Below are 20,002 nucleotides of genomic sequence, written 5' to 3' on the forward strand. Positions count from 1 at the left end.
TGTTACCATTTGGGCCAAATGAAAGTGGCACTCAATGAAAAACATCCAGAATTAGTCAACAGAAAACACATAATCTTCCATCAGGACTTTCTTTGATGACTAGGCAAAAACTAGGTGCAAGGACACTTGTTCCTTGGGAGAAAAGCTATGACAAACCTAGACAGCATTATTAAAAAGCAGAGACTTCACTTTGCCAACAAAGGTCCATATAGTCAGTCATGATTTTTCCAGTAGTCACGTATGGATGTGAGAGTTGAACCATAAAGAAGGCTGAACGCTGAAGAATTGATGCTTTTGAAGTGTGGTATGGGAGAAGACTCTTGAAAGTCCCTTGGACTACAAGGGGATCAAACCAGTCAATCCTAAAGGAGATCAATCCTGAATATCCACTGGAAGGACTGATTCTGAAGCTAAAGTTCCAATACTTTGGCCACCTGATGTGAAGAGCGACTCATTAGAAAAGAACCTGATGCTGGGAAAGATTAAAGGCAAGAGGAGAAGGGGACAACAGAGGACAAGATGGTTGGATGGCATCATCAACTCAATGGGCAGGAGTTTGAGCAAGCTCTGGGAGATGGTGAAGGACAGGGAAGCCTGGCATGCTGCAGTCCATGGGGTCACAAAGGGTTGGACACGACTGAGCAACTGAACAACAAGGCAAAAACTGTTACAGCTGGGAAGTCCTGATTTACCTGCCATATTCACCAGACATTGCACCTTTGAATTTCTATTTATTTCGGTCTTTACAAAACTTTCTTAATGGAAAAAATTTTAATTCCCCAGAAGACTGTAAAAGGCACCTGGGACAGTTTTTTACTCAAAGTGATAAAGTTTTAAGAAGAGGGAATTATGAAGTTGCCAGAAAAATGGCAAAGGGTAGTAGAACTAAAGGGTGAATATGTTACTCAATAAATTTCCTGGTGAAAATGTAAAATGTGTCTTCTATTTCTACTTAAAACCTGAAGGAACTTTTTGGCCAACTCTACATCTTTAGTTCTTAGCTCAAATACTACTTTCACAAGAAGTCTTCTCTGAATCCCTAGAAAAGGTGATCTCTCTTTATAATCTCTCAAAGCACCCTTACCTTTCCCTTTATAATAATTATCACAGTCTTATTATAAATATATATTGGTGTGACTGTTTGATTAATGTCAGTCTCTCCCGCTACACCATAGACACCACAAGGCACCCACTAAACTGCAGTCAAATGCTCCATCCCTGAGCTATAATCCCAAGACACCCACTAGACAGTGGTCACCATGTGACTGTCACAGAACCTAATGTGGCACCTATTTCACAAACACCTGTGAAATAAATAAACAGTATAAACAGCCATTCAAGAAATTGTATTCAACTCCAATTATAACTACTGATTCAGGCAAGCATCAAAAATGGATGCCTAAAACCTTTAGGTAAACAGTGGGGAAGAAAATTTTCACAATGCTTCAAAATATCATTCTATAGATGATTTATTAGTCCCAAGGGAGAAAATGGACATTTACAGTGAAAAGATATAGTAATCACTCCCTTAACCAAATGAACAAGTTTAGCATCACCAACAGTTTAACAAGCTGACAATATGCATCTGATGTGACACGATAAATTTAAAACATTTACCTACAAGGTATTCTTTCTCAAATTGTTTAATATGAATTGAATCCTGAAAAACTAGACAAAAAAAAAAACTAAACAAATGTAGAATGTGAGGCATTCTAAGACAACTGTCCTGAATTCTTCCAAAAATTCAGTGTATTCAATTCTGAGTTGAGACAGACTAAAGAAATGAAATACCAAATGTTATGCATGAATACTAACTGGATCAAGGAAATATATATATAAAACACACAGCAAAAAAATGACATTTAAGGGATGATCAGGGGAATTTGGACTCTACATTATCATTTCCTGGATGTGATAAGTATTTAAATTTTGTAAGAGACTATCTTTACTCTTAAGAGACACCTACTGTATCTATTTGGGGAAGAAGTATTATGTTATTTGCAACTAACTTTCAAATAATTCAGGAAAAAAAATATGTGAATGTCAGTGTGAGTGAGTGGCACCGGTGAGGCGGGGAGGAGAAAAGTGCTCAAGAAAGAGGCAAAACAGTAGAAATTGATGAACCTGGTGATGGATATTTCTGTACTATTCTTTCACCATATAGTCTTCATTATACTATTCTTTCAACATTTCTACAGGCTTGAAATTTTTCAAAAGCAAAGGAAAAAAATTGTACTGAGCTTGTGGTGGAAAACATTCCTTTCTACTTTGAATACAGAAACTCTAGATAAAACACATTATTTTTAAAGAGTTTATACAGTGAAATTCAAAACCAAGAAAGAGAAATATGCCATTAACAAACAAGAGATCAAGCCATAGCAATGAGTGAGAACTGAAGGGTGGCAGTCACAGAGGTTACAACACTAGACAACAACCTTCAGACCCAGGATTTGAAAGCTAGAAAGTAGGATGGGAACCATTGGCTGTAAACTTCTAGAAGTTTCTGCATTACAGAAGGCCAGCCTCGGCTCTCTGCATAAAGACAGGAGCTGAAGGAAAAACTGCCCCAAGTGGCCCCAAGACTCAGCAATGGTGCCCGATGGAAAAAAGTGCCAATAAAATCAACCTTCAGAAATTAGAATTCGTAGCCTGCCCCTCCCTCAGGATTGGTAATGATACTAAGTTTTCCCATTCATGAACATAACATGGTTTATCTCTATCCTTGCTCAGCTCATTTCTTACTGTGATTTGTAATTATGTTTTTAATTTTAAGAAGTCATTAAATATGTGACAGTAGAGAGAGAAGAGTTCACATGACTATAAAGGAGAAGCACAAGGGAGATATCTGTGGTGACAGAATTGTGCTGTATCTTAAATTGCAATGGTGGTTACACAAATCTGCCTGTGATAAATGGGACAGAACTATATACACTCATGAATATGCACACAGCAGCATTATTCATAAAAGCAAAAGCATAGAAACAACCAAGATATCTCTCAACTGATGAACGGACAAATAAAATACTAATTTCCTGGATTTTATATTTTCTCTAGTTGCATAAGATGTAACAAATGAAAAAAACTGTAAATGAAGGATACACAAAAACTATACTATTTTTGCAATGTCCTGTGAATTTATAGTTACTTTAAAATAAAAGGTTTAAAAAATAACAATAAAGGGGAAAAATTATTAACAGTTCAATAAATAGGGAGCAGATGAAGAGGGCATCTGTGTATGGGGGGAGTCAGAGCCCAAGTGTGGCAAGCAGATGTCCTTACGTTGGGGTGGCCCAGCATAACGTGTCACGGCCCCAAGAAGGAAGGAAACTGCAGCACAGCCCAGCGTGGGTTGTTAAGAGTCCCAGAGAGGTGAGGAAGGCATCCACTTGAAGGGGATGGTCTGGCAGAGAGACAGCTCAGTGGGTAAGATGGCTTCGCATGCAGGAAGGGTGAGGAGGAGATATAAGAGAGTAGTGCAGGGGGGCAGGTCACAGGCTAAGCAGGACTAGAAGGACCAAAGGGAGAAGACAGTGTAGGGCACAGACTACAAGCAGAGGGATAAGTCAGATAAGCGAGGACATAAAGGGTAATAGGAAGAAGGTTTCTCACTGGTGGAGAAGGCGTTAACACGGGAAAAGTGAGAACAGGAAAGAACACCACAAAGTAAATGTGGAAAAAGAGAAAAATACAAAGAACCCTGCAGTGTTGGTTTGGAATCTGAGTTGTCAGTTTGAGCTCATGGATTATGATAAGCATACTTATAGTAGTAAGTAAACACAGTTTTGGTATTCAATAAACATATTTCTGGCAATAAACACAGATCTAAGTGTGTGTGTGTACACATATATTCAAAGCACCTTGAAGCAGCATTTCCCGACCTCCACTCCATGTAGCAATGAGCATATCTAGCACCAGATTTGATTTATAAATATTGTTATTCACTAAAAACAGCAAGAGCTCCATGGAAAAATGCCTGATTCTAAAGCTGAAGTAGAAAAAAATATAAGAACTTTGATGAGGATGGAGAGAAACATGAACCCTCACACATAGCAGGGAAGAAAGTAAAATGGTGTGGCAACTTTGGAAACCAGTTTGGCAGTTCCTCAAAAAGTTAAAAGGAATTAACCACAAGGCATAGCTATTCCACTCCTAGGCTTATTCCCAAGAGAAGTGAAAACATCAGTTCAGTTCAGTCGCTCAGTCGTGTCCGACTCTTTGCGACCCCACGAATCACAGCACACCAGGCCTCCCTGTCCATCACCAACTCCCAGAGTTCACCCAAACTCATGTGCATCGAGTCAGTGATGCCATCCAGCCATCTCATCCTCGGTCGTCCTCTTCTCCTCCTGCCCCCAGTCCCTCCCAGCATCAGAGTCTTTTCCAGTGAGTCAACTCTTTGCATGAGATGGCCAAAGTACTGGAGCTTCAGCTTTAGCATCAGTCCTTCCAATGAACATCCAGGGCTGATCTTCTTTAGAATGGACTGGTTGGATCTCCTTGCAGTCCAAGGGACTCTCAAGAGTCTTCTCCAACACCACAGTTCAAAAGCATCAATTCCTCGGCGCTCAGCCTTCTTCACAGTCCAACTCTCACATCCATACATGACCACTGGAAAAACCATAGCCTTGACTAGACGGACCTTTGTTGGCAAAGTAATGTCTCTGCTTTTTAATATGCTGTCTAGGTTGGTCATAACTTTTCTTCCAAGGAGTAAGCGTCTTTTAATTTCATGGCTGCAGTCACCATCTGCAGTGATTTTGGAGCCCCCAAAAATAAAGTCTGACACTGTTTCCACTGTTTCCCCATATATCTCCCATGAAGTGATGGGACCAGTTGCCATGATCTTCGTTTTCTGAATGTTGAGCTTCAAGCCAACTTTTTCACTCTCTTCTTTCACTTTCATCAAGAGGCTTTTTAGCTCCTCTTCACTTTCTGCCATAAGGGTGGTGTCATCTGCATATCTGAGGTGATTGATATTTCTCCCGGCAATCTTGATTCCAGCTTGTGCTTCTTCTAGCCCAGCATTTCTCATGGTGTACTCTGCATATAAGTTAAATAAGCAGGGAGACAATACACAGCCTTGATGTACTCCTTTTCCTATTTGGAACCAGTCTGTTGTTCCATGTCCAGTTCTAACTGTTGCTTCCTGACCTGCATATAGGTTTCTCAAGAGGCAGGTCAGGTGGTCTGGTATTCCCATCTCTTTCAGAATTTTCCACAGTTTATTGTGATCCACACAGTCAAAGGCTTTGGCATACATTCACACAAAAACTTATCTGTGAATGCTCAGAACAACATTATTTATAACACCAAGAGGTAAAAATGATTCAAAGATCTATTAATTGATAAATGGATAAATAAAATGTGGCATTATATATTAACAAAATATAATAGTGTATGATAATTTAAATGGATAAAGTTTTGCTATATGCTACAACATAGATGAAGCTTGAAAATATCATGGTAACTGAAAGAAGCAGACACAAAAACCTACAGATTACATGATTCCATTTATATGAAATGTCCAAAATAGGCACAGAAACAAAAAGTAAATTAGTGGGTTGCCAGCAGCTGGGAGGAATTGGAGGGAAATGGGAGTAACTGCTAACAGATACAAGATTTCTTTTTGGAGTGATGAAAATGTTCTGGAATTAGATAATGGTGATGACTTCAAGACTCTGCAAATATATAAAAACCACTGAACTATATATTTTTAAAGGGTGAATTTTATCGTATGGTATGTGAATTACATTTCAATTAAACAAAAAAGAAACAAGAAGTGTCTGAAAATGATGGGGACATATCAAAGGACACAGAAATCAGCTTGAAGGAGCTTCCACTGACCTAACCAGAGACATTCTAAACATCAAAGTAAACAACGGTAGCAACAGATGATAACCCTTGGCTAAAAAAAGTAATGAGTCTTTACAACATAAATGAATGAATTCCAAGTGTAATGAGGAATGAGGTATTTACATAGTTTCAAAATTCCTCTCCACAAAAATACTAATTACAAAAAAAAAGGAGTCACTTCAGAGGCAAATCTTGGCAGATGTCACCTTTCATGAGTGATCAGAGTGAATGAACATCATCAGTAATAGGACAAACAAACTTCATGCTCCCTGGCAGATCGCAATAAAAAGGGCACAGCAATGTCCACACTAGCGGAGGCTGGGAGAGGATCTGGGGGGAGAGGGAGGGCAATATGAGATATATGGTAACTCCCTGTACTTTCTGCTCAATTTTTCTCTGAACCTAAAACTGCTCTAAAAAAAATAAAGTTTACTGAAGAGAGATCAAGGTAGTAAAGCAGGAGAACAGTGGAATTCATCTCCCTCCAAAAACACATCAAAAATACATCTCCATGTGGAATCATCTCATTGAACACTAACTGGAGACTGGCAGAAAGACTCTTGTACAACCAAGGCTATAGGAAACATCCACATGGAATCAGGTAGGAAAGGAAGAAAAGTGATCAGGTTGGGGACTGTGCGCTTGGGAGGGGACTCAGAAGAGGAAGGGGATTTTACAGGTGGAGAACCTCCCCGGGGAGTGAGCCACTGAAGCCACATACTGGGAGCCACAGCCCAGGGGTTCGATGCCAGGAAGACAAGTCCCCTTGGCTGACTGAAGAGCTGGTTGTACTAACAGAAGGGCTGTGGGAAGCACACGGGGAGCATGCACACCCTTGCTTACTCCCAAACAGGGTGGGGAGGTCATAAAACACTGGCTGGCTTCCCAACTAAATGAAACATATGATCCCAAACTCAGTACTCTTGACCAAAAAGGACATTATTTGCATATCTGGCAAAACAAGAAAAGTCTGACAGCTGGATGGTGGTAATGCATCAAAGTTCATTCCCTAATTTATGGCTATGTTGTAGTTATGTACAAAATCCTTTTTTGAAGGGAACAGTTTCAAACATAGTAGGGGATGCACCTAGCAACTTACTCTCAAATGGTTCAAAGAAAAAAATTCTCTGTACTATACTTGCAAATTTTCTATAAATCTGAGATAGTTTTTTTTTTTTTTAATTTAAATGCACTAAAACTATCATATTTTAAATTTCCAGGGTACTTTCTTTTTCTGATCCTTTTTATGACATCTTGATCTTACTTCATGGATATAATTCTTTTCTTACTTCTTGAATATAATTACCTACAATTTGCTCTGACTTTTTTTCTTTTTCCTAAACCTTCTGTTTCCAATACTATTTCCTCCAAGTTCCTGTTTTGTGGTTTGATCTCTGTCTTTCACATTGGATGCTGTCCTCAAATGCCTCACACTGAACAAATGAAGTACCAAAAGCGAACTGGAATCTCTGCATGTGTGGCTTCTCAGCTGGAAGGCTTCCACTGCATGGTGACTGGGGGGGAACAAAGCTATTTCATTGGGAGACCTCCAAATGTCAGTATATCTAGGTCTTTTCTTTGGACTCCTGAGAAGAGTCATATAATCTCCTATAAGGAGGCGTAGAGATGTAATACCAGGTAATCACTGTGTGAAAGAAGAACAGAAGATGGGAAGGGTCTCTCTTTAAAATATAGGATTTCCCTTTATCCTCCTGCTTTTACTTCGGAGCTTCATCCTTTGGTCTCTGTTATGTCTCATGTCCCCAAGTCTTGACCCTCTTTAGTTTCATTTTCCAAGGAAAACCTTAGATCTTGGAGTAGTCTTTTCATTGTATAAGATGAACCTCTCAGAGAATTTAAATCTTACCTCCCTTTATGTCCACCTCTTATTCAAAATGGAAGTCACTAAATATCATATATGTACAAATGATTGTTGAACAACATGGGTTTGAACCATGTGGGTCTATCTATATATGGATTCTTTCAATAGTAAATATTATAGTACTACATGATCCACTGTTGGTTGAATCCACGGATGCAGAACTGCAGATATGGAAGAACTATGTATATAGACTTGATTATAGGTTATATGCAGACTTTCCACTGTACAGAGAATCAGCGCCACATGTTGTTCAAGGGTCAACGGTACATCTCAAAGAGGAATATGATTATTTAATTCAGTACAGTTTCTTCCTGAGTATCTCTTCTTTTTTATTCTATTAACCAGAGACCTTTTAGACACTGTTTTGAATCTCAGTCTTAAGGGTCTTTTACAGCACTTATGTGATTGCTCCTCGGGTATCTCCTTCACTGTTACTTCCTCTATGCCATATACTAATTACAATGAACATGTGTGCATTCATGCATAAAATATTCCTGAGCATCTACTACGTATCAGACATTGTTTTAATCATTACGTTACAATGACAATAAGACAATGTCCTTGACCTAACAGTACCCAATGTTTCATAGAAGATGGATAAGTAGACTTAAAATATGAAATACTATGATATATACTAATTGATATTAATATATGCACTGGGTACTATGGAGCCAAAGAAGATGGGAATCCAAATCAGACTAGAGCAGGGGTATATTATTTGGGGTAGGATGGGCTACTGTAAGAAATACTCCAATAATTTATTATTGCTAATTATTTATTATTATTGATGGTCTTTGCAGTGGGCTGAAAACTTCCTAAAGAGGAGATGCCTGAAAAATAAGATTTTGCCAGATGAAGGCAGACAGAAGCACTCTTTTCTCACACTCATATGTGAGAAAGCTAAGGGACAAGAAATACCTAGCCAACTCCAAGTCCAGAAGTTTTGGTGAGGAAAGTACTGCTGCTAGGTGCCTTAAGAACTCAGTCTGCCACACACTGTCAGACCCATGCCTCTATCTTTGAAGCTTACATGGAAAACCAGAGCACTCAGCCAGAGCACACAACACTCCAATAGTGAATGGCATAATCAGTCTCTGAAACCAATCTCACCCACATTCCTTCCCTTCCCACCACCATTTCTATGCATTAAATAATCATAAGACTTGAAAGAAAACAAAGAAGATTCCTAGTCAGAAAAATGTCAATGATTAAGAAGTCTTGCTCTATCAGAATTAATAAAATACTTCCAATTTTCTGCTGGAAATGACTGCTCTTCAGAATTAGTCTAAACATACAAAATAAAATAATGTAATTAAATCTGTATTTCTGATTCCTTATCCTAAAGTAAGATTTAACTATTTAACACTTGTGCGACTAAGAAATATTCATAACCTTAATCAGGTAGATATACCAATTGGGTAGATTTTCTCTTAATAATATTGCTCAAGTCCATGCTCTTTGTCATGCTGAAATTACCTGTCTATGCCCAAGGTAGAAGTTGACTCTGAAAGGAAGAAGCCAAGCACTGGTAGAGAAATTAGCATTTTGATGTAATTCAATAGGAATTTTAAAACATCTTCTTTTTCCCTGGACTTAAGCCAAACCTTTTTTGTAAAAAAAAAAAAAAAAAGCAATATTCCTGATTTAATAAGAGACAGTGTCATAAATGAAGCAATTAGAATATATATTCATGAGCATTAGTTTCTATAAAGCTATTTGTTTTCTCAAGTTTAAGCTCTCAAGAGAAATAAGATCACTAGATTTCTTACCTTTTTTCCCTTACACACGTGATAAGGAACGGACCTCTATGTGTTTACTCATGATGCTTGCTGCACTACCAGCCAGTCCTGCTGTTTCAGTGTGCTCCGTTTGATCCTAAAGAAAATACACATTGCTCATTATATCTGCTAAAGCAATAAGCCCCAATTTTCTTCATATCAATCTATCATAGCTAGACAAATAAAAGCTATTCCAATTATATCTTCAGATTCAAAGACCTGGCCAGCATGGAATGCAGCAGCAGACATATTATATTGTCTAAAAAGGCCCAAAGTTAAATGTTTCAATGAATAGTTAAGAATTTCCACACACTTCTTATTTTCAATGAGTAATACAAAGTGAAAGATCAAAGCCAGGTACTTTCTATCCAATGACTATGGTAATTCATAAAAACACTATTTATTTATATTTCAATAGGCCTTCCACGAATCCAAAGCTAACAAAACTGCTGCTTCACAAGAAAGTCCTGTTAGTGATTTTTTTCCTGTACACAGAGAATTCTTAAACTGAGATCAAAAGATTTCTGTTAAGATTTTTTAATGCCAAACAACTGTTTCTCCTCCAAATGGAGTCCCTTATGATTTCAGCCTCTCTCCGCTGCTTAGAAGCAACGGATTAGCAGTTGAAACTAATCAGAATAAAACTAAGTATCTCATATTATCTGTATAAAATATCTAACCTATGATCAAAACAGTTTCAAAATAGAAGAGTATCCTAGACATGATCTAGTAAACATCACTTAATTTTAAGTTATCTGGTGATAAAAGAAATTCTTCTGACATTATTTCAAATGTAATTCTACTATCTGATGTGAAAATGATGTGCTTACTAAAATAAGTATTCTAAAAGGCCAAAGTGTAAGCCTTTGACTTTATGGATCACAACAAACTGTGGAAAATTCTTAAAGAGATGGGAATACCAGACCACCTGACCTGCCTCCTGAGAAATCTGTATTCAGGTCAAGAAGCAACAGTTAGAACAGACTGGTTCCAAATTGGGAAAGGAGTACATCAAGGCTGTATATTGTCATCCTGCTTATATGCAGAGTATATCATGAGAAATGCTGGACTGGATGAAGCATAAGCTGGAATCAAGATTGCTGGGAGAAATATCAATAACCTCAGATATGCAGATGACACCACCACCCTAATGGCACAAAATGAAGAACTAAAGAGCCTCTTGATGGAAGTGAAAGAGGAGAGTGAAAAAGTTGGCTTAAAACTCAACATTCAGAAAACTAAGATCATGGCACCCGGTCTGACCACTCCATGGCAAACAGATGGGGAAACATGGAAACAATGAGAGATTTTACTTTTTTGGCTTCCAGAATCACTGCAGATGATGACTGCAGCCATGAGATTAAAAGATGCTTGCTCCTTGGAAGGAAAGCTATGTCCAACCTGGACAACATATTAAAAAGCAGAGACATTATTTTGCCAACAAAGATGCTAGCCAACACAGTCTAGTCAGGGCTATGGTTTTTCCAGTAGTCATGTATGAATGTGAGAGTTGGACTATTAAGAAAGCTGAGCACCAAAGAATTGATGCTTTTGAACTATGGTGTTGGAGAAGACTCTTGGAGAGTCCCTTGGACTGCAAGGAGATCCAACCAGTCCATCCTAAAGGAAACCAGTCCTAAATATTCATGGAAGGAATGATGCTGAAGCTGAAACTCCAATACTTTGGTCACCTAATGCGAAGAGTTGACTCACTGGAAAAGACCCTGATGCTGGGAAAGATTGAAGGTGGGAGGAAAAGGGGATGACAGAGGATGAGATGGTTGAATAGCATCACCAACTCGATGGACATGAGTTTGAGTAAGCTCCAGGAGCTGGTGACAGACAGGGAACCCTGGCGTGCTACAGTCCATGTGGTCACAGTCAGACACGACTGAGCGACTGAACTGAACTGATTCTAAAAGGCCAGGAATTTAAGGTTCCAGAGAACAATTTTTAAAAGTGGAATGAAAAATAAATTTATATTTTAAAAAAAATCACTGATGAAAGATTTTCCTGTCTTGAGAACTTGGAAAAATATATACATGCTATATACTCTAAGTGAGAAGAGCTACTGATGCTAAGAAACAACTTCCATCTATCAAATAAGGGATAAAATCATACCAGAAGTATGTAAGGGCTGTATAGGATAGAAGTTCCAAAGTCAAAATGAAAATGAGGCCAAAGTAATACTTCTAATAACTAGCTAAAATTAAATATATATATCTAAATTCAAAGTCAAATTCTGAGTATGTGTGTCTATTTTAACGTGTGAGGCAAGTCCAATAATATGATGTAACTGTCTCAAATATCATAGGTTTTCCTTCCGGATCCCTCTGACCTTCTAGCCTCAGCTGGTAAAATCTCAAGCCTGGTTAAATTCGACAATCTATCTACTCCATACATTCCCCTGAGGAGCTTAAACAAGGCTAAAGGAAAACCCACACGAGATGGTGACTCCTCTCAACTTCACATTTATGACCTCACACTACATTTTCCTTAGTTAGTCTACTTTCAACCCCATATCTCATCTTCACCTTTCTGATATGCCCCAAATCCTTCAGTTGAAAGCTTTCACAATTCAATTCTACCAGAAGATAAACCTCTAGTTTCCTGCAGGACAAGAAGGAAAATTACTTGACTACAAAAGATAAGGTGGAATACCCGCAAAATTAACCACTGCTAGCACAGACTTCCAACCAATCCTGTTTTCAACACCACACCTCACCGAAGCCTTTAGAGATCCCTAAAGCCTCCACACCTATGGTGGTACTCACTTGCTTCTCATCACAGCTCCCTCTGAAGGTAATTTATAGTCTTTGTTTTAAAACCTTTCTTTACTTTTTCTCTTTTTTATAGCTTATTTTTACATTTATTTTTTAATTTAAAAATTTAGATAATTTTAAAGCCTACTTTCTACTTATAGTTATTACAAAATATCAGCTATATTCTCCATGTTGTACAATACATCCTTGAGCCTATCTTACACTCAGTAGTATGTATTAATACCTCCCACTTCCTTACCTCTACATTGCCCCTGTCTCTCTCCCCCTGGGAACCACAAGTTTATTCTCTCTGTTTCTTTTTTTGTTATATTTGCTAATTTGCTATATTTCTTAGATTCTGCATGTAAGTGGTAACCTATAGTATCTTTCTCCGACTTATTTCATTTAGCGTAACATCCTCTAAGTCCATCCATGTTGCTGTAAATGGCAAGATTTCATTCTTTTTTATGGCTGAATAGTATTCCAATGTACATCTATACCACATGTTCTTTATGCATTTATCTACTGATGTACACTTAGGTTGTTTTACATCTTGGTAACTGTAAATAACACTGCTATGGACATTGGGGTGTGTGTATCTTTTTGAAATAGTGTTTTTGTCTTTTTCATTTATATAACTTAAGAGTGGAACTGCTGAGTCATATGGAAATCCTATCTTTAGTTCTTTGAGAAAACTCCATATTGTTTTCACAGTAGCTGTACCAATTAACATTCCCACCAACAGTGTAGAAGGGTTCCTTCTCCTCCACATCCTCTCCAACACATATTATTTGTGTCTTTTCAGTAACAGTTATCATGACAAACCTATGATTTTTGAGAGTTACATAATATTATTGGACTTGCATCACAGGTTAAAAAGACACACATACTCAGAATGTGACATGATATCACATTATGGTTTTTATTTGCATTTCCTGATGGTTAATGATGTTGAGCATCTTTTCATGTGCCTGTTGGCCATCTGTATTTCCACTTTGGCTATTTAATTCTTCTGCCCATTTTTAAAACAGATTGCTTTTCTGATGTTGAATTTTATGAGCTGTCTATACTTTCGCCCATTCAGTAGGTTGTCTTTTCATTTTGTTAATGGTTTCCCTTGTTGTGCAAAAGCTTTTAATCTTAATTAGATCCTATTTACTTACTTTTGTTTCCTTCACTTTAGGAGATGAATCCAAAAAAATATTGTTGCAATTTATGTCAAAGAATGTTTTGCCTATGCTTTCCTCTAGGAATTTAATAATATCCAGTCTTGCATTTAGGTCATTAATCTATTTTAAGTTTATTTTTATATATGACATTAAAGAATGTTCTAATTTCATTCTTTTACATGTAGCTGTCCAATATTCCCAGCATCATTTACTGAAGAGATTGTCTTCCTCACTGTATATTCTTGCCTCCTTTGTCATAGATTAATTGACCATATTTGCATGGGTTTATTTCTGGGCTTTCCATCTTGTTTCATTGATCTATAAGTCTGTTTTTGTGCCAGTTCCTATTGTTTTGGTTACCATAACTTTGTAGGATAGTCTGAAGTCAGGGAGACTGATTCAACTGGCTCCATTCTTTCTCAATATTGTTTTGGCTGTTTAGGTACTTTTGTGTTTCCAAACAATTTTTAAAATTATTTGTGTTAGTTCTGTGAAAAATGCCATTGGTATTTTGATATGGATTGTGCCTGGAAAATCCCATGGATGGAGGAGCCTGGTGGGCTGCAGTCCATGGGGTCGCTAAGAGTCGGACACGACTGAGTGACTTCACTTTCACTTTTCACTTTCATGCATTGGAGAAGGAAATGGCACCCCACTCCAGTGTTCTTGCCTGGAGAATCCCAGGGACGGGGGAGCCTGGTGGGACTTAGCAGCAGCACTGTAACTACAGATTGCCTTGGGTGTTATGATCATTTTAACAATATCAATCATTCCAATCCTAGAATACAATATATGTTTCCATCTCTTTATGTTGTCTTCAATTTCTTTCACCAGTGTCTCAGTTTTCCAAGTGCAGGTCTTCTGCCTCCTCAAGGAGGTTTATACCTAGGTATTTTATTCTCTTTGATACAATGGTGAAAGTGAAAGTCACTCAGTCATGTCTGACTCTTTGCAACCCCGTGGACTATACAGTCCATGGAATCCTCGAGGCCAGAATACTGGAGTGGGTAGCGTTTTCCTTCTCCAGGGGATCTCCCCAACCCAAGGATTGAACCCAGGTCTCCCGCATTGCAGGCAGACTCTTTACCAGCTGAGTTACAAGGGAAGCCCAAGAATACTGGAGTGGGTATGGGATCATTTCCTGAATTTTTCTTTCTGCTATTTCGTTGTTAGTGTACAGAAATGCAACAGATTTCTATGTATTAATTTTATATCTTACAACTTTACTGAATTTGTTGATAAGCTCTAGTAATTTTCTGGTGGTGTTTTTTTAGGATATTCTGTGTATAGTATCATGTCATTTGAAAACAGTGACAGTTTCACTTCTTCCTTTCCACTTTCTATTCCTTTCCTTTTTCTTCTCTGATTGCTATGGGTAGGACTTCCAAACTATGTTGGATAAGAATGGTGAGACTGGGCATCCTCAGTTTCAGATGTTCCTGATCTGAGAGGAAATGGTTTCAGCTTTTTACTATTAAGTATAATGTTAACTGTGGATTTGTCAGATATGGCCTGATTCGTGTTGAGATATGTTCCTCAATGCCTGTTTCTGGAAAGGTTTTTTTTTTTAACATAAATGAATGCTGTTTTTCATCTGAAGCTTTTTCTGCATCTATTGAGATAAGCATATGCTCTTTACTCTTCAATTTATTAATATGGTATATTACACTGACTGATCTGCAGATATGGAAAAATCCCTACATCACTGGGATAAATTCCACTTGATCATGGTATATGATCATTCTAATGCATTATTGGATTTTAGTTTGCCAGTAATGTGTTGAGGATTTTTGCAGTTATGTTCACCATAGTGGTATTAGTCTGTAATTTTCCTTTTCTATGATATCCTTGTCTGGTTTTGGTACCACGGTGATGGTGGCCTTATAGAATGAGTTTGCAAGTGTTCTTTCCTCGGCAATTTTCTGGAACAATTTCAGAAGGACAGGTATTAGCTTTTCTCTAAGTGTTTGATAGAATACATCTGTGAAGCCATCTTGTCCTGTACTTTCGTTTGTTGGGAGTTTTTAAATCACAGTCCCAATTTCAGTACTTGTGACTGGTCTGTTCATATTTTCTAGTTCTTTTTGGTTCAGTATTTGGAGATGGTATCTTCCTACGAATTTGTCCATTTCTTTCAGGTTGCCCATTTTATTGGCACAGAGATGCTTATTTATAATAGTCTGATACAATCCTTTGTATTTTTGTCTGTGTCTGCTGTAGCTTCTCCTTTTCAATTTCTAATTTTATTGATTTGAGCCCTTTCCCTTTTTTTCTTGATGAGTCTAGCTAAAGCTTTATCAATTTTGTTTATCTTTTCAGAGAACCAACTTTTACTTTCCTTGATCTTTTCTGTTTTTTTTCATTTCTATTTCATTTACTTCTGCTCTGAACTTTATTCTTTCTTTCCCTTTACTAACTTTGGTCTTGTTTGTTCTTTCTCTAGTTGCTTTAGATATATGGTTGCTGCTGCTGCTAAGTCGCTTCAGTCGTGTCCGACTCTGTGCGACCCCATAGACGGGCAGCCCAGCAGGCTCCTCCGTCCCTGGGGTTCTCCAAGCAAGAACACTGGAGTGGGTTGCCATTTCCTTCTCCAATGCATGAAAGTGAAAAAGTGAAAGTGAAGTCGCTCAGTTGTGTCCGACCCTCAGCGACCCCATGGACTGCAGCCCACCAGGCTCCTCCGTCCATGGGATTTTCCAGGCAAGAGTACTGGAGTGGGGTGTTGCTTATCTGATTATACATATCAATAATTAGCTTAAAAGTAAATGAATTAAATGCACCAACCAAAAGACATAGACTGGCTGGGCAGATGAAAACATGTGCATGTATGCACTTCCACTTATCACATCACTCTGCTTGACCCCCTCCCAAATTGTATGTAATTATTTTATACTGTTAGGTTAATCATGTTCCCTTTATGGCTTGCAACTCTTATTATCTTTTATTTCTTGTCTGGCTATTGATTGTGAAAACTGATAAACATCTTCATTAGTGTGGAAAAAAAATACAATGCATTTGTATTCTCTTCCCTTCACAATTACTGTATTTGATATCCACAATGGCTTATTGTGGATACAGATGATTTTACTACGTTTGTCGTTTAACCTCCCTACTAGTTTCGTGTGTGGATGATACACTACTTTTACTGTATGTCTGCCTTTGATGGTGAGTCTTTTCATTTCATAACCTTCTTGTTTCTAGTTGTGGCCTTTTCTTTTTCGCCTAGAGAAGTTGTTTTAACATTTTTTGCAAAGCTGGTTTGATGGTGCTGAACTCTTTTTAACTTTTTCTTGTCCATAAAGCTTTTGATCTCTCCCAGTAAGGTATTATTATTGATTTTAAGCTTTTCCCTTTCATCACTTTGAATATATCCTGTCTTTCCCTTCTAGCCTACAGTTTCTGCTGAAACTGATAGCCTTATTAGGAGTTTCCTTGTATGTTACTTTTTGCTTTTCCCTTGCTGTTTTTAATATTCTCTCTTTATCTTTAATTTTTGTCATTTTAATACAATATGTCTTGGTGTGTTCCTCTTTGGATTCACCATATATGAGATTCTATATATACTTAGGTGACTGTTTTCTTTCCCAAGTTTGGGAAGTTTTCAGCTACTATCTTCCAGGCCCTTTCTCTCTCTCTTCTCCTTCTAGGACCCCTATAATGCAAATATTAGTGCATTATATGACTTATGGCATCACAGAATGGCTTTTTGCAAGGAATCAAAGAAATTCAGTAAATGCACAGACGTACACTATAAAATACAGTATAAAGTGCCTTAAATACAGTTCAATATACACAGAAAAAAGTATCTTTTTTATTCTGGATCTGTCACCTCCCAACGTGACATTAACAGTCACTTAATTCTCTACATTCTCACAATACATTTATATCAATAACACTTTTCACATTACATGGTAATTTCTCTGTTTATAAACGTGTTACACCCCACTGAACAATAAGCCACTCAAGAAAGGAAGCCTTTTTTATTCATCCCTTTATACCAATACTTCAGCACAGTGCTTGTCATAAAGTAGGTATTAAAAATACATGGCATAATTAATTAAGTATAGCATGGCAAGGATTCCAAATCAATGGCTCCTAACTGTATCCCCTCCTTCTATTTCTACTACAGCTGCCTTAGTTTAGGCCCTCATTAGTTCTTATCCAGATTGGTTCAGTATAGTTTCCAAACTAATGTCACTATCTCCTTTTGTCTAGAAAATATATCTTTTCATAGTTCTACCAAAGTAACTTTTTAAAAGAAAATCAGGTCACGTTATTTTTCTGCTTAAAAATATTTAGATAGCGCTCCATCTCACCTATTTAATGGACATATCTCTGGATGTCACAATGATGGGTCTTCATTTGCTACCATATATACTAGCCAGATTGATTGTACTTTCCTAGTTAACTGAATGGATCCTCTTCCTCCTTTCCCCCAAGAATGAACTGTAGTTTTTTAGCATGGCATAGAGATCCCTTCAGAACTTGGTCTTTCACTACTTCCCAAAGCTCCAGTCATACCAAACTACCAATATTTCTCGTGAGACGCTTTACCAAGCTTCTCTATCGTTGCATGTTCTGTACCTACATTGAGCTACTTTTGATTTGCCTAACTTGCATTGCCAAGGTTCAGTGCACTTCAGCTCAACCTGGGAAGCCTTCCTCGATTCTCTACAACCTGTTTTAGAAGAGTCACCCTATGTCCTTGTCATGCATCTCTTTACTAACGGCAGCACAGACCAAATTAATTTGCATTAATTAACGTAAAGAAGTAAGTAAAGAAGAAAACAGTAATCCTGTCTTCCCCACTGGACTGTGAATTCACTGAGAAAACGACTATGTCTTCATTCTCTTCAAGCCAGGGCATGGCACATATGCATGAATGCTCTGTTGCTCAGTCCTGTCTGGCTCTTTGTGACCTCAGGGACTGCAGCCCACCTCTGTTCATGAGACTTCCCAGGCAAGAATACTGGAGTGGGTTGCCATTTCCTTCTCCAGGACATCTTCCAGACCCAGGGATCGAACCTGCATCTCTTGCACTGGCAGGCAGATTCTTTACCACTGAGCCACTTAACAAGCCCATAGCGTTCAATAAATGTCTCATGAAGAAGTAAATCAAATGAAACTAATAATGTTCATACTTAAGCAATCAACTTCATGATGAAGATTTCTTCCTAAGAAATAAATATTTATGAATATGTGTGTGTTGGAAGAGAGAGGGCCAGTAAACAAATACAAGAGAGAAACAAAAAACAGAAATTTTCTAGTAGGAGAGAAAAAAAGTGTCAAAGATTTAAATAATTGGGGAATGTTATTGTTAGTATACAAACATAGATCCTTTGACATAACAATTACCCTTCTAGACATTTATCTTAAGGAAAAAAATAGAAAGGATGTAAAACACGTTAACTGTGAGATTGATGTTTTAACACAGTGTATAGAGAGAAAAATCTAAATGTCAAATGGAAGTATCAATTTACAAAATGGTACAAATGGTAAGGCTCCCACTTGGGGAAAAACATAAAAGCCTTTAAAACTATATATACTAAAATATAATAGTATCAATAGTGTTTGGGTAATTAACATTTTCTTCAAACTTATCTATAGCCCAGATTTTTCTTAGGATGAATATGTACTATTTATTAATAAAAGGGAAGAGAATGGAGCATCCATGAATTTCAATGAATAAAAACCAAAGTACTTCAACTTTTACTTTCAAATATGAAAACTGAAAAAGGAAGGAAACAGGAAAGACAAGTATTTTAAAAGATTATCTCCCTGGGATGTACAACAGATGATTAAAAATTTAATTATAATATAGGGGGAGTGAAAGAAGAATCATCTAAAATTAAGAAACCAAGATTTTAAAAAACCTATAAGGAAAAATGACAAGAATAAAGATGATGTTTAAAATATAAAATACAAGCAACTTATACGACACTATGATGTGGGATTGTTTACAACATAAGAGATTAAGGTAATAATTTCCAAAATCCTGGCTGCACATTTTAAAAAAGAAAAAGAATAAATTAGAAGATATTCTCAGTTAAATATTGTTTCCTGTCTTGTCTCTGATTAATACTATTCACCTGAGAACAAATTCAGTATCTGCTTAACATCCAAACTTCTTAATAGTATTTCCACCAAGAAGTCTGACAGTCTAACTCAATATATACAAAATTACATTTAACATCCCACAGTCCTCATTCTTGTTTTCCTATCTCAGTCTGGGCAGGGATCTCAAGGTAGGTGGAGGTGGTGTTCAGTTGCTCAGTTGTATCCGACTCTTTGTGACCTCATGAACTGCTGCATGCCAGGCTTCCCTGTCCTTCACTATCTCCCAGAGTTTGCTCAAACTCCTATCCATTGAATCGGTGATGGCATCCAACCATCTTATCCTCTGTCCTCCCCTTCTCTTCCTGCCTTCAATCTTTTCTAGCATCAGGGTCTTTTCCAATGAATGGGCTCATCACATCAGGTGGCCAAAGTATTGGAGCTTCAGCTTCAGCATTAGTCCTTCCAATGAATATTCAGGGTTCATCTCCTTTAGGGGGCTTC

At 37.6% G+C, this 20,002-nt stretch overlaps 1 protein-coding gene across 3 annotated transcripts in view; it reads right to left on the minus strand.

Moving 5' to 3' along the window:
- The window catches only part of ZFYVE9 (zinc finger FYVE-type containing 9), a 182,539-nt gene that overhangs the window by 101,572 nt on the left and 60,965 nt on the right, over window positions 1–20,002 (minus strand). For all 3 annotated transcript variants that reach the window (XM_040231136.1, XM_040231135.1, XM_040231134.1), the window contains exon 2: window positions 9,505–9,610. The gene's annotated coding sequence lies outside the window, so the exon portion shown is untranslated. The remainder of the gene's footprint in view (window positions 1–9,504; window positions 9,611–20,002) is intronic.

The sequence above is a fragment of the Oryx dammah genome, unplaced genomic scaffold (genome assembly GCF_014754425.2).
Source record: "Oryx dammah isolate SB20612 unplaced genomic scaffold, SCBI_Odam_1.1 HiC_scaffold_28, whole genome shotgun sequence".
NCBI classification, from domain to species: Eukaryota; Metazoa; Chordata; class Mammalia; order Artiodactyla; family Bovidae; genus Oryx; species Oryx dammah.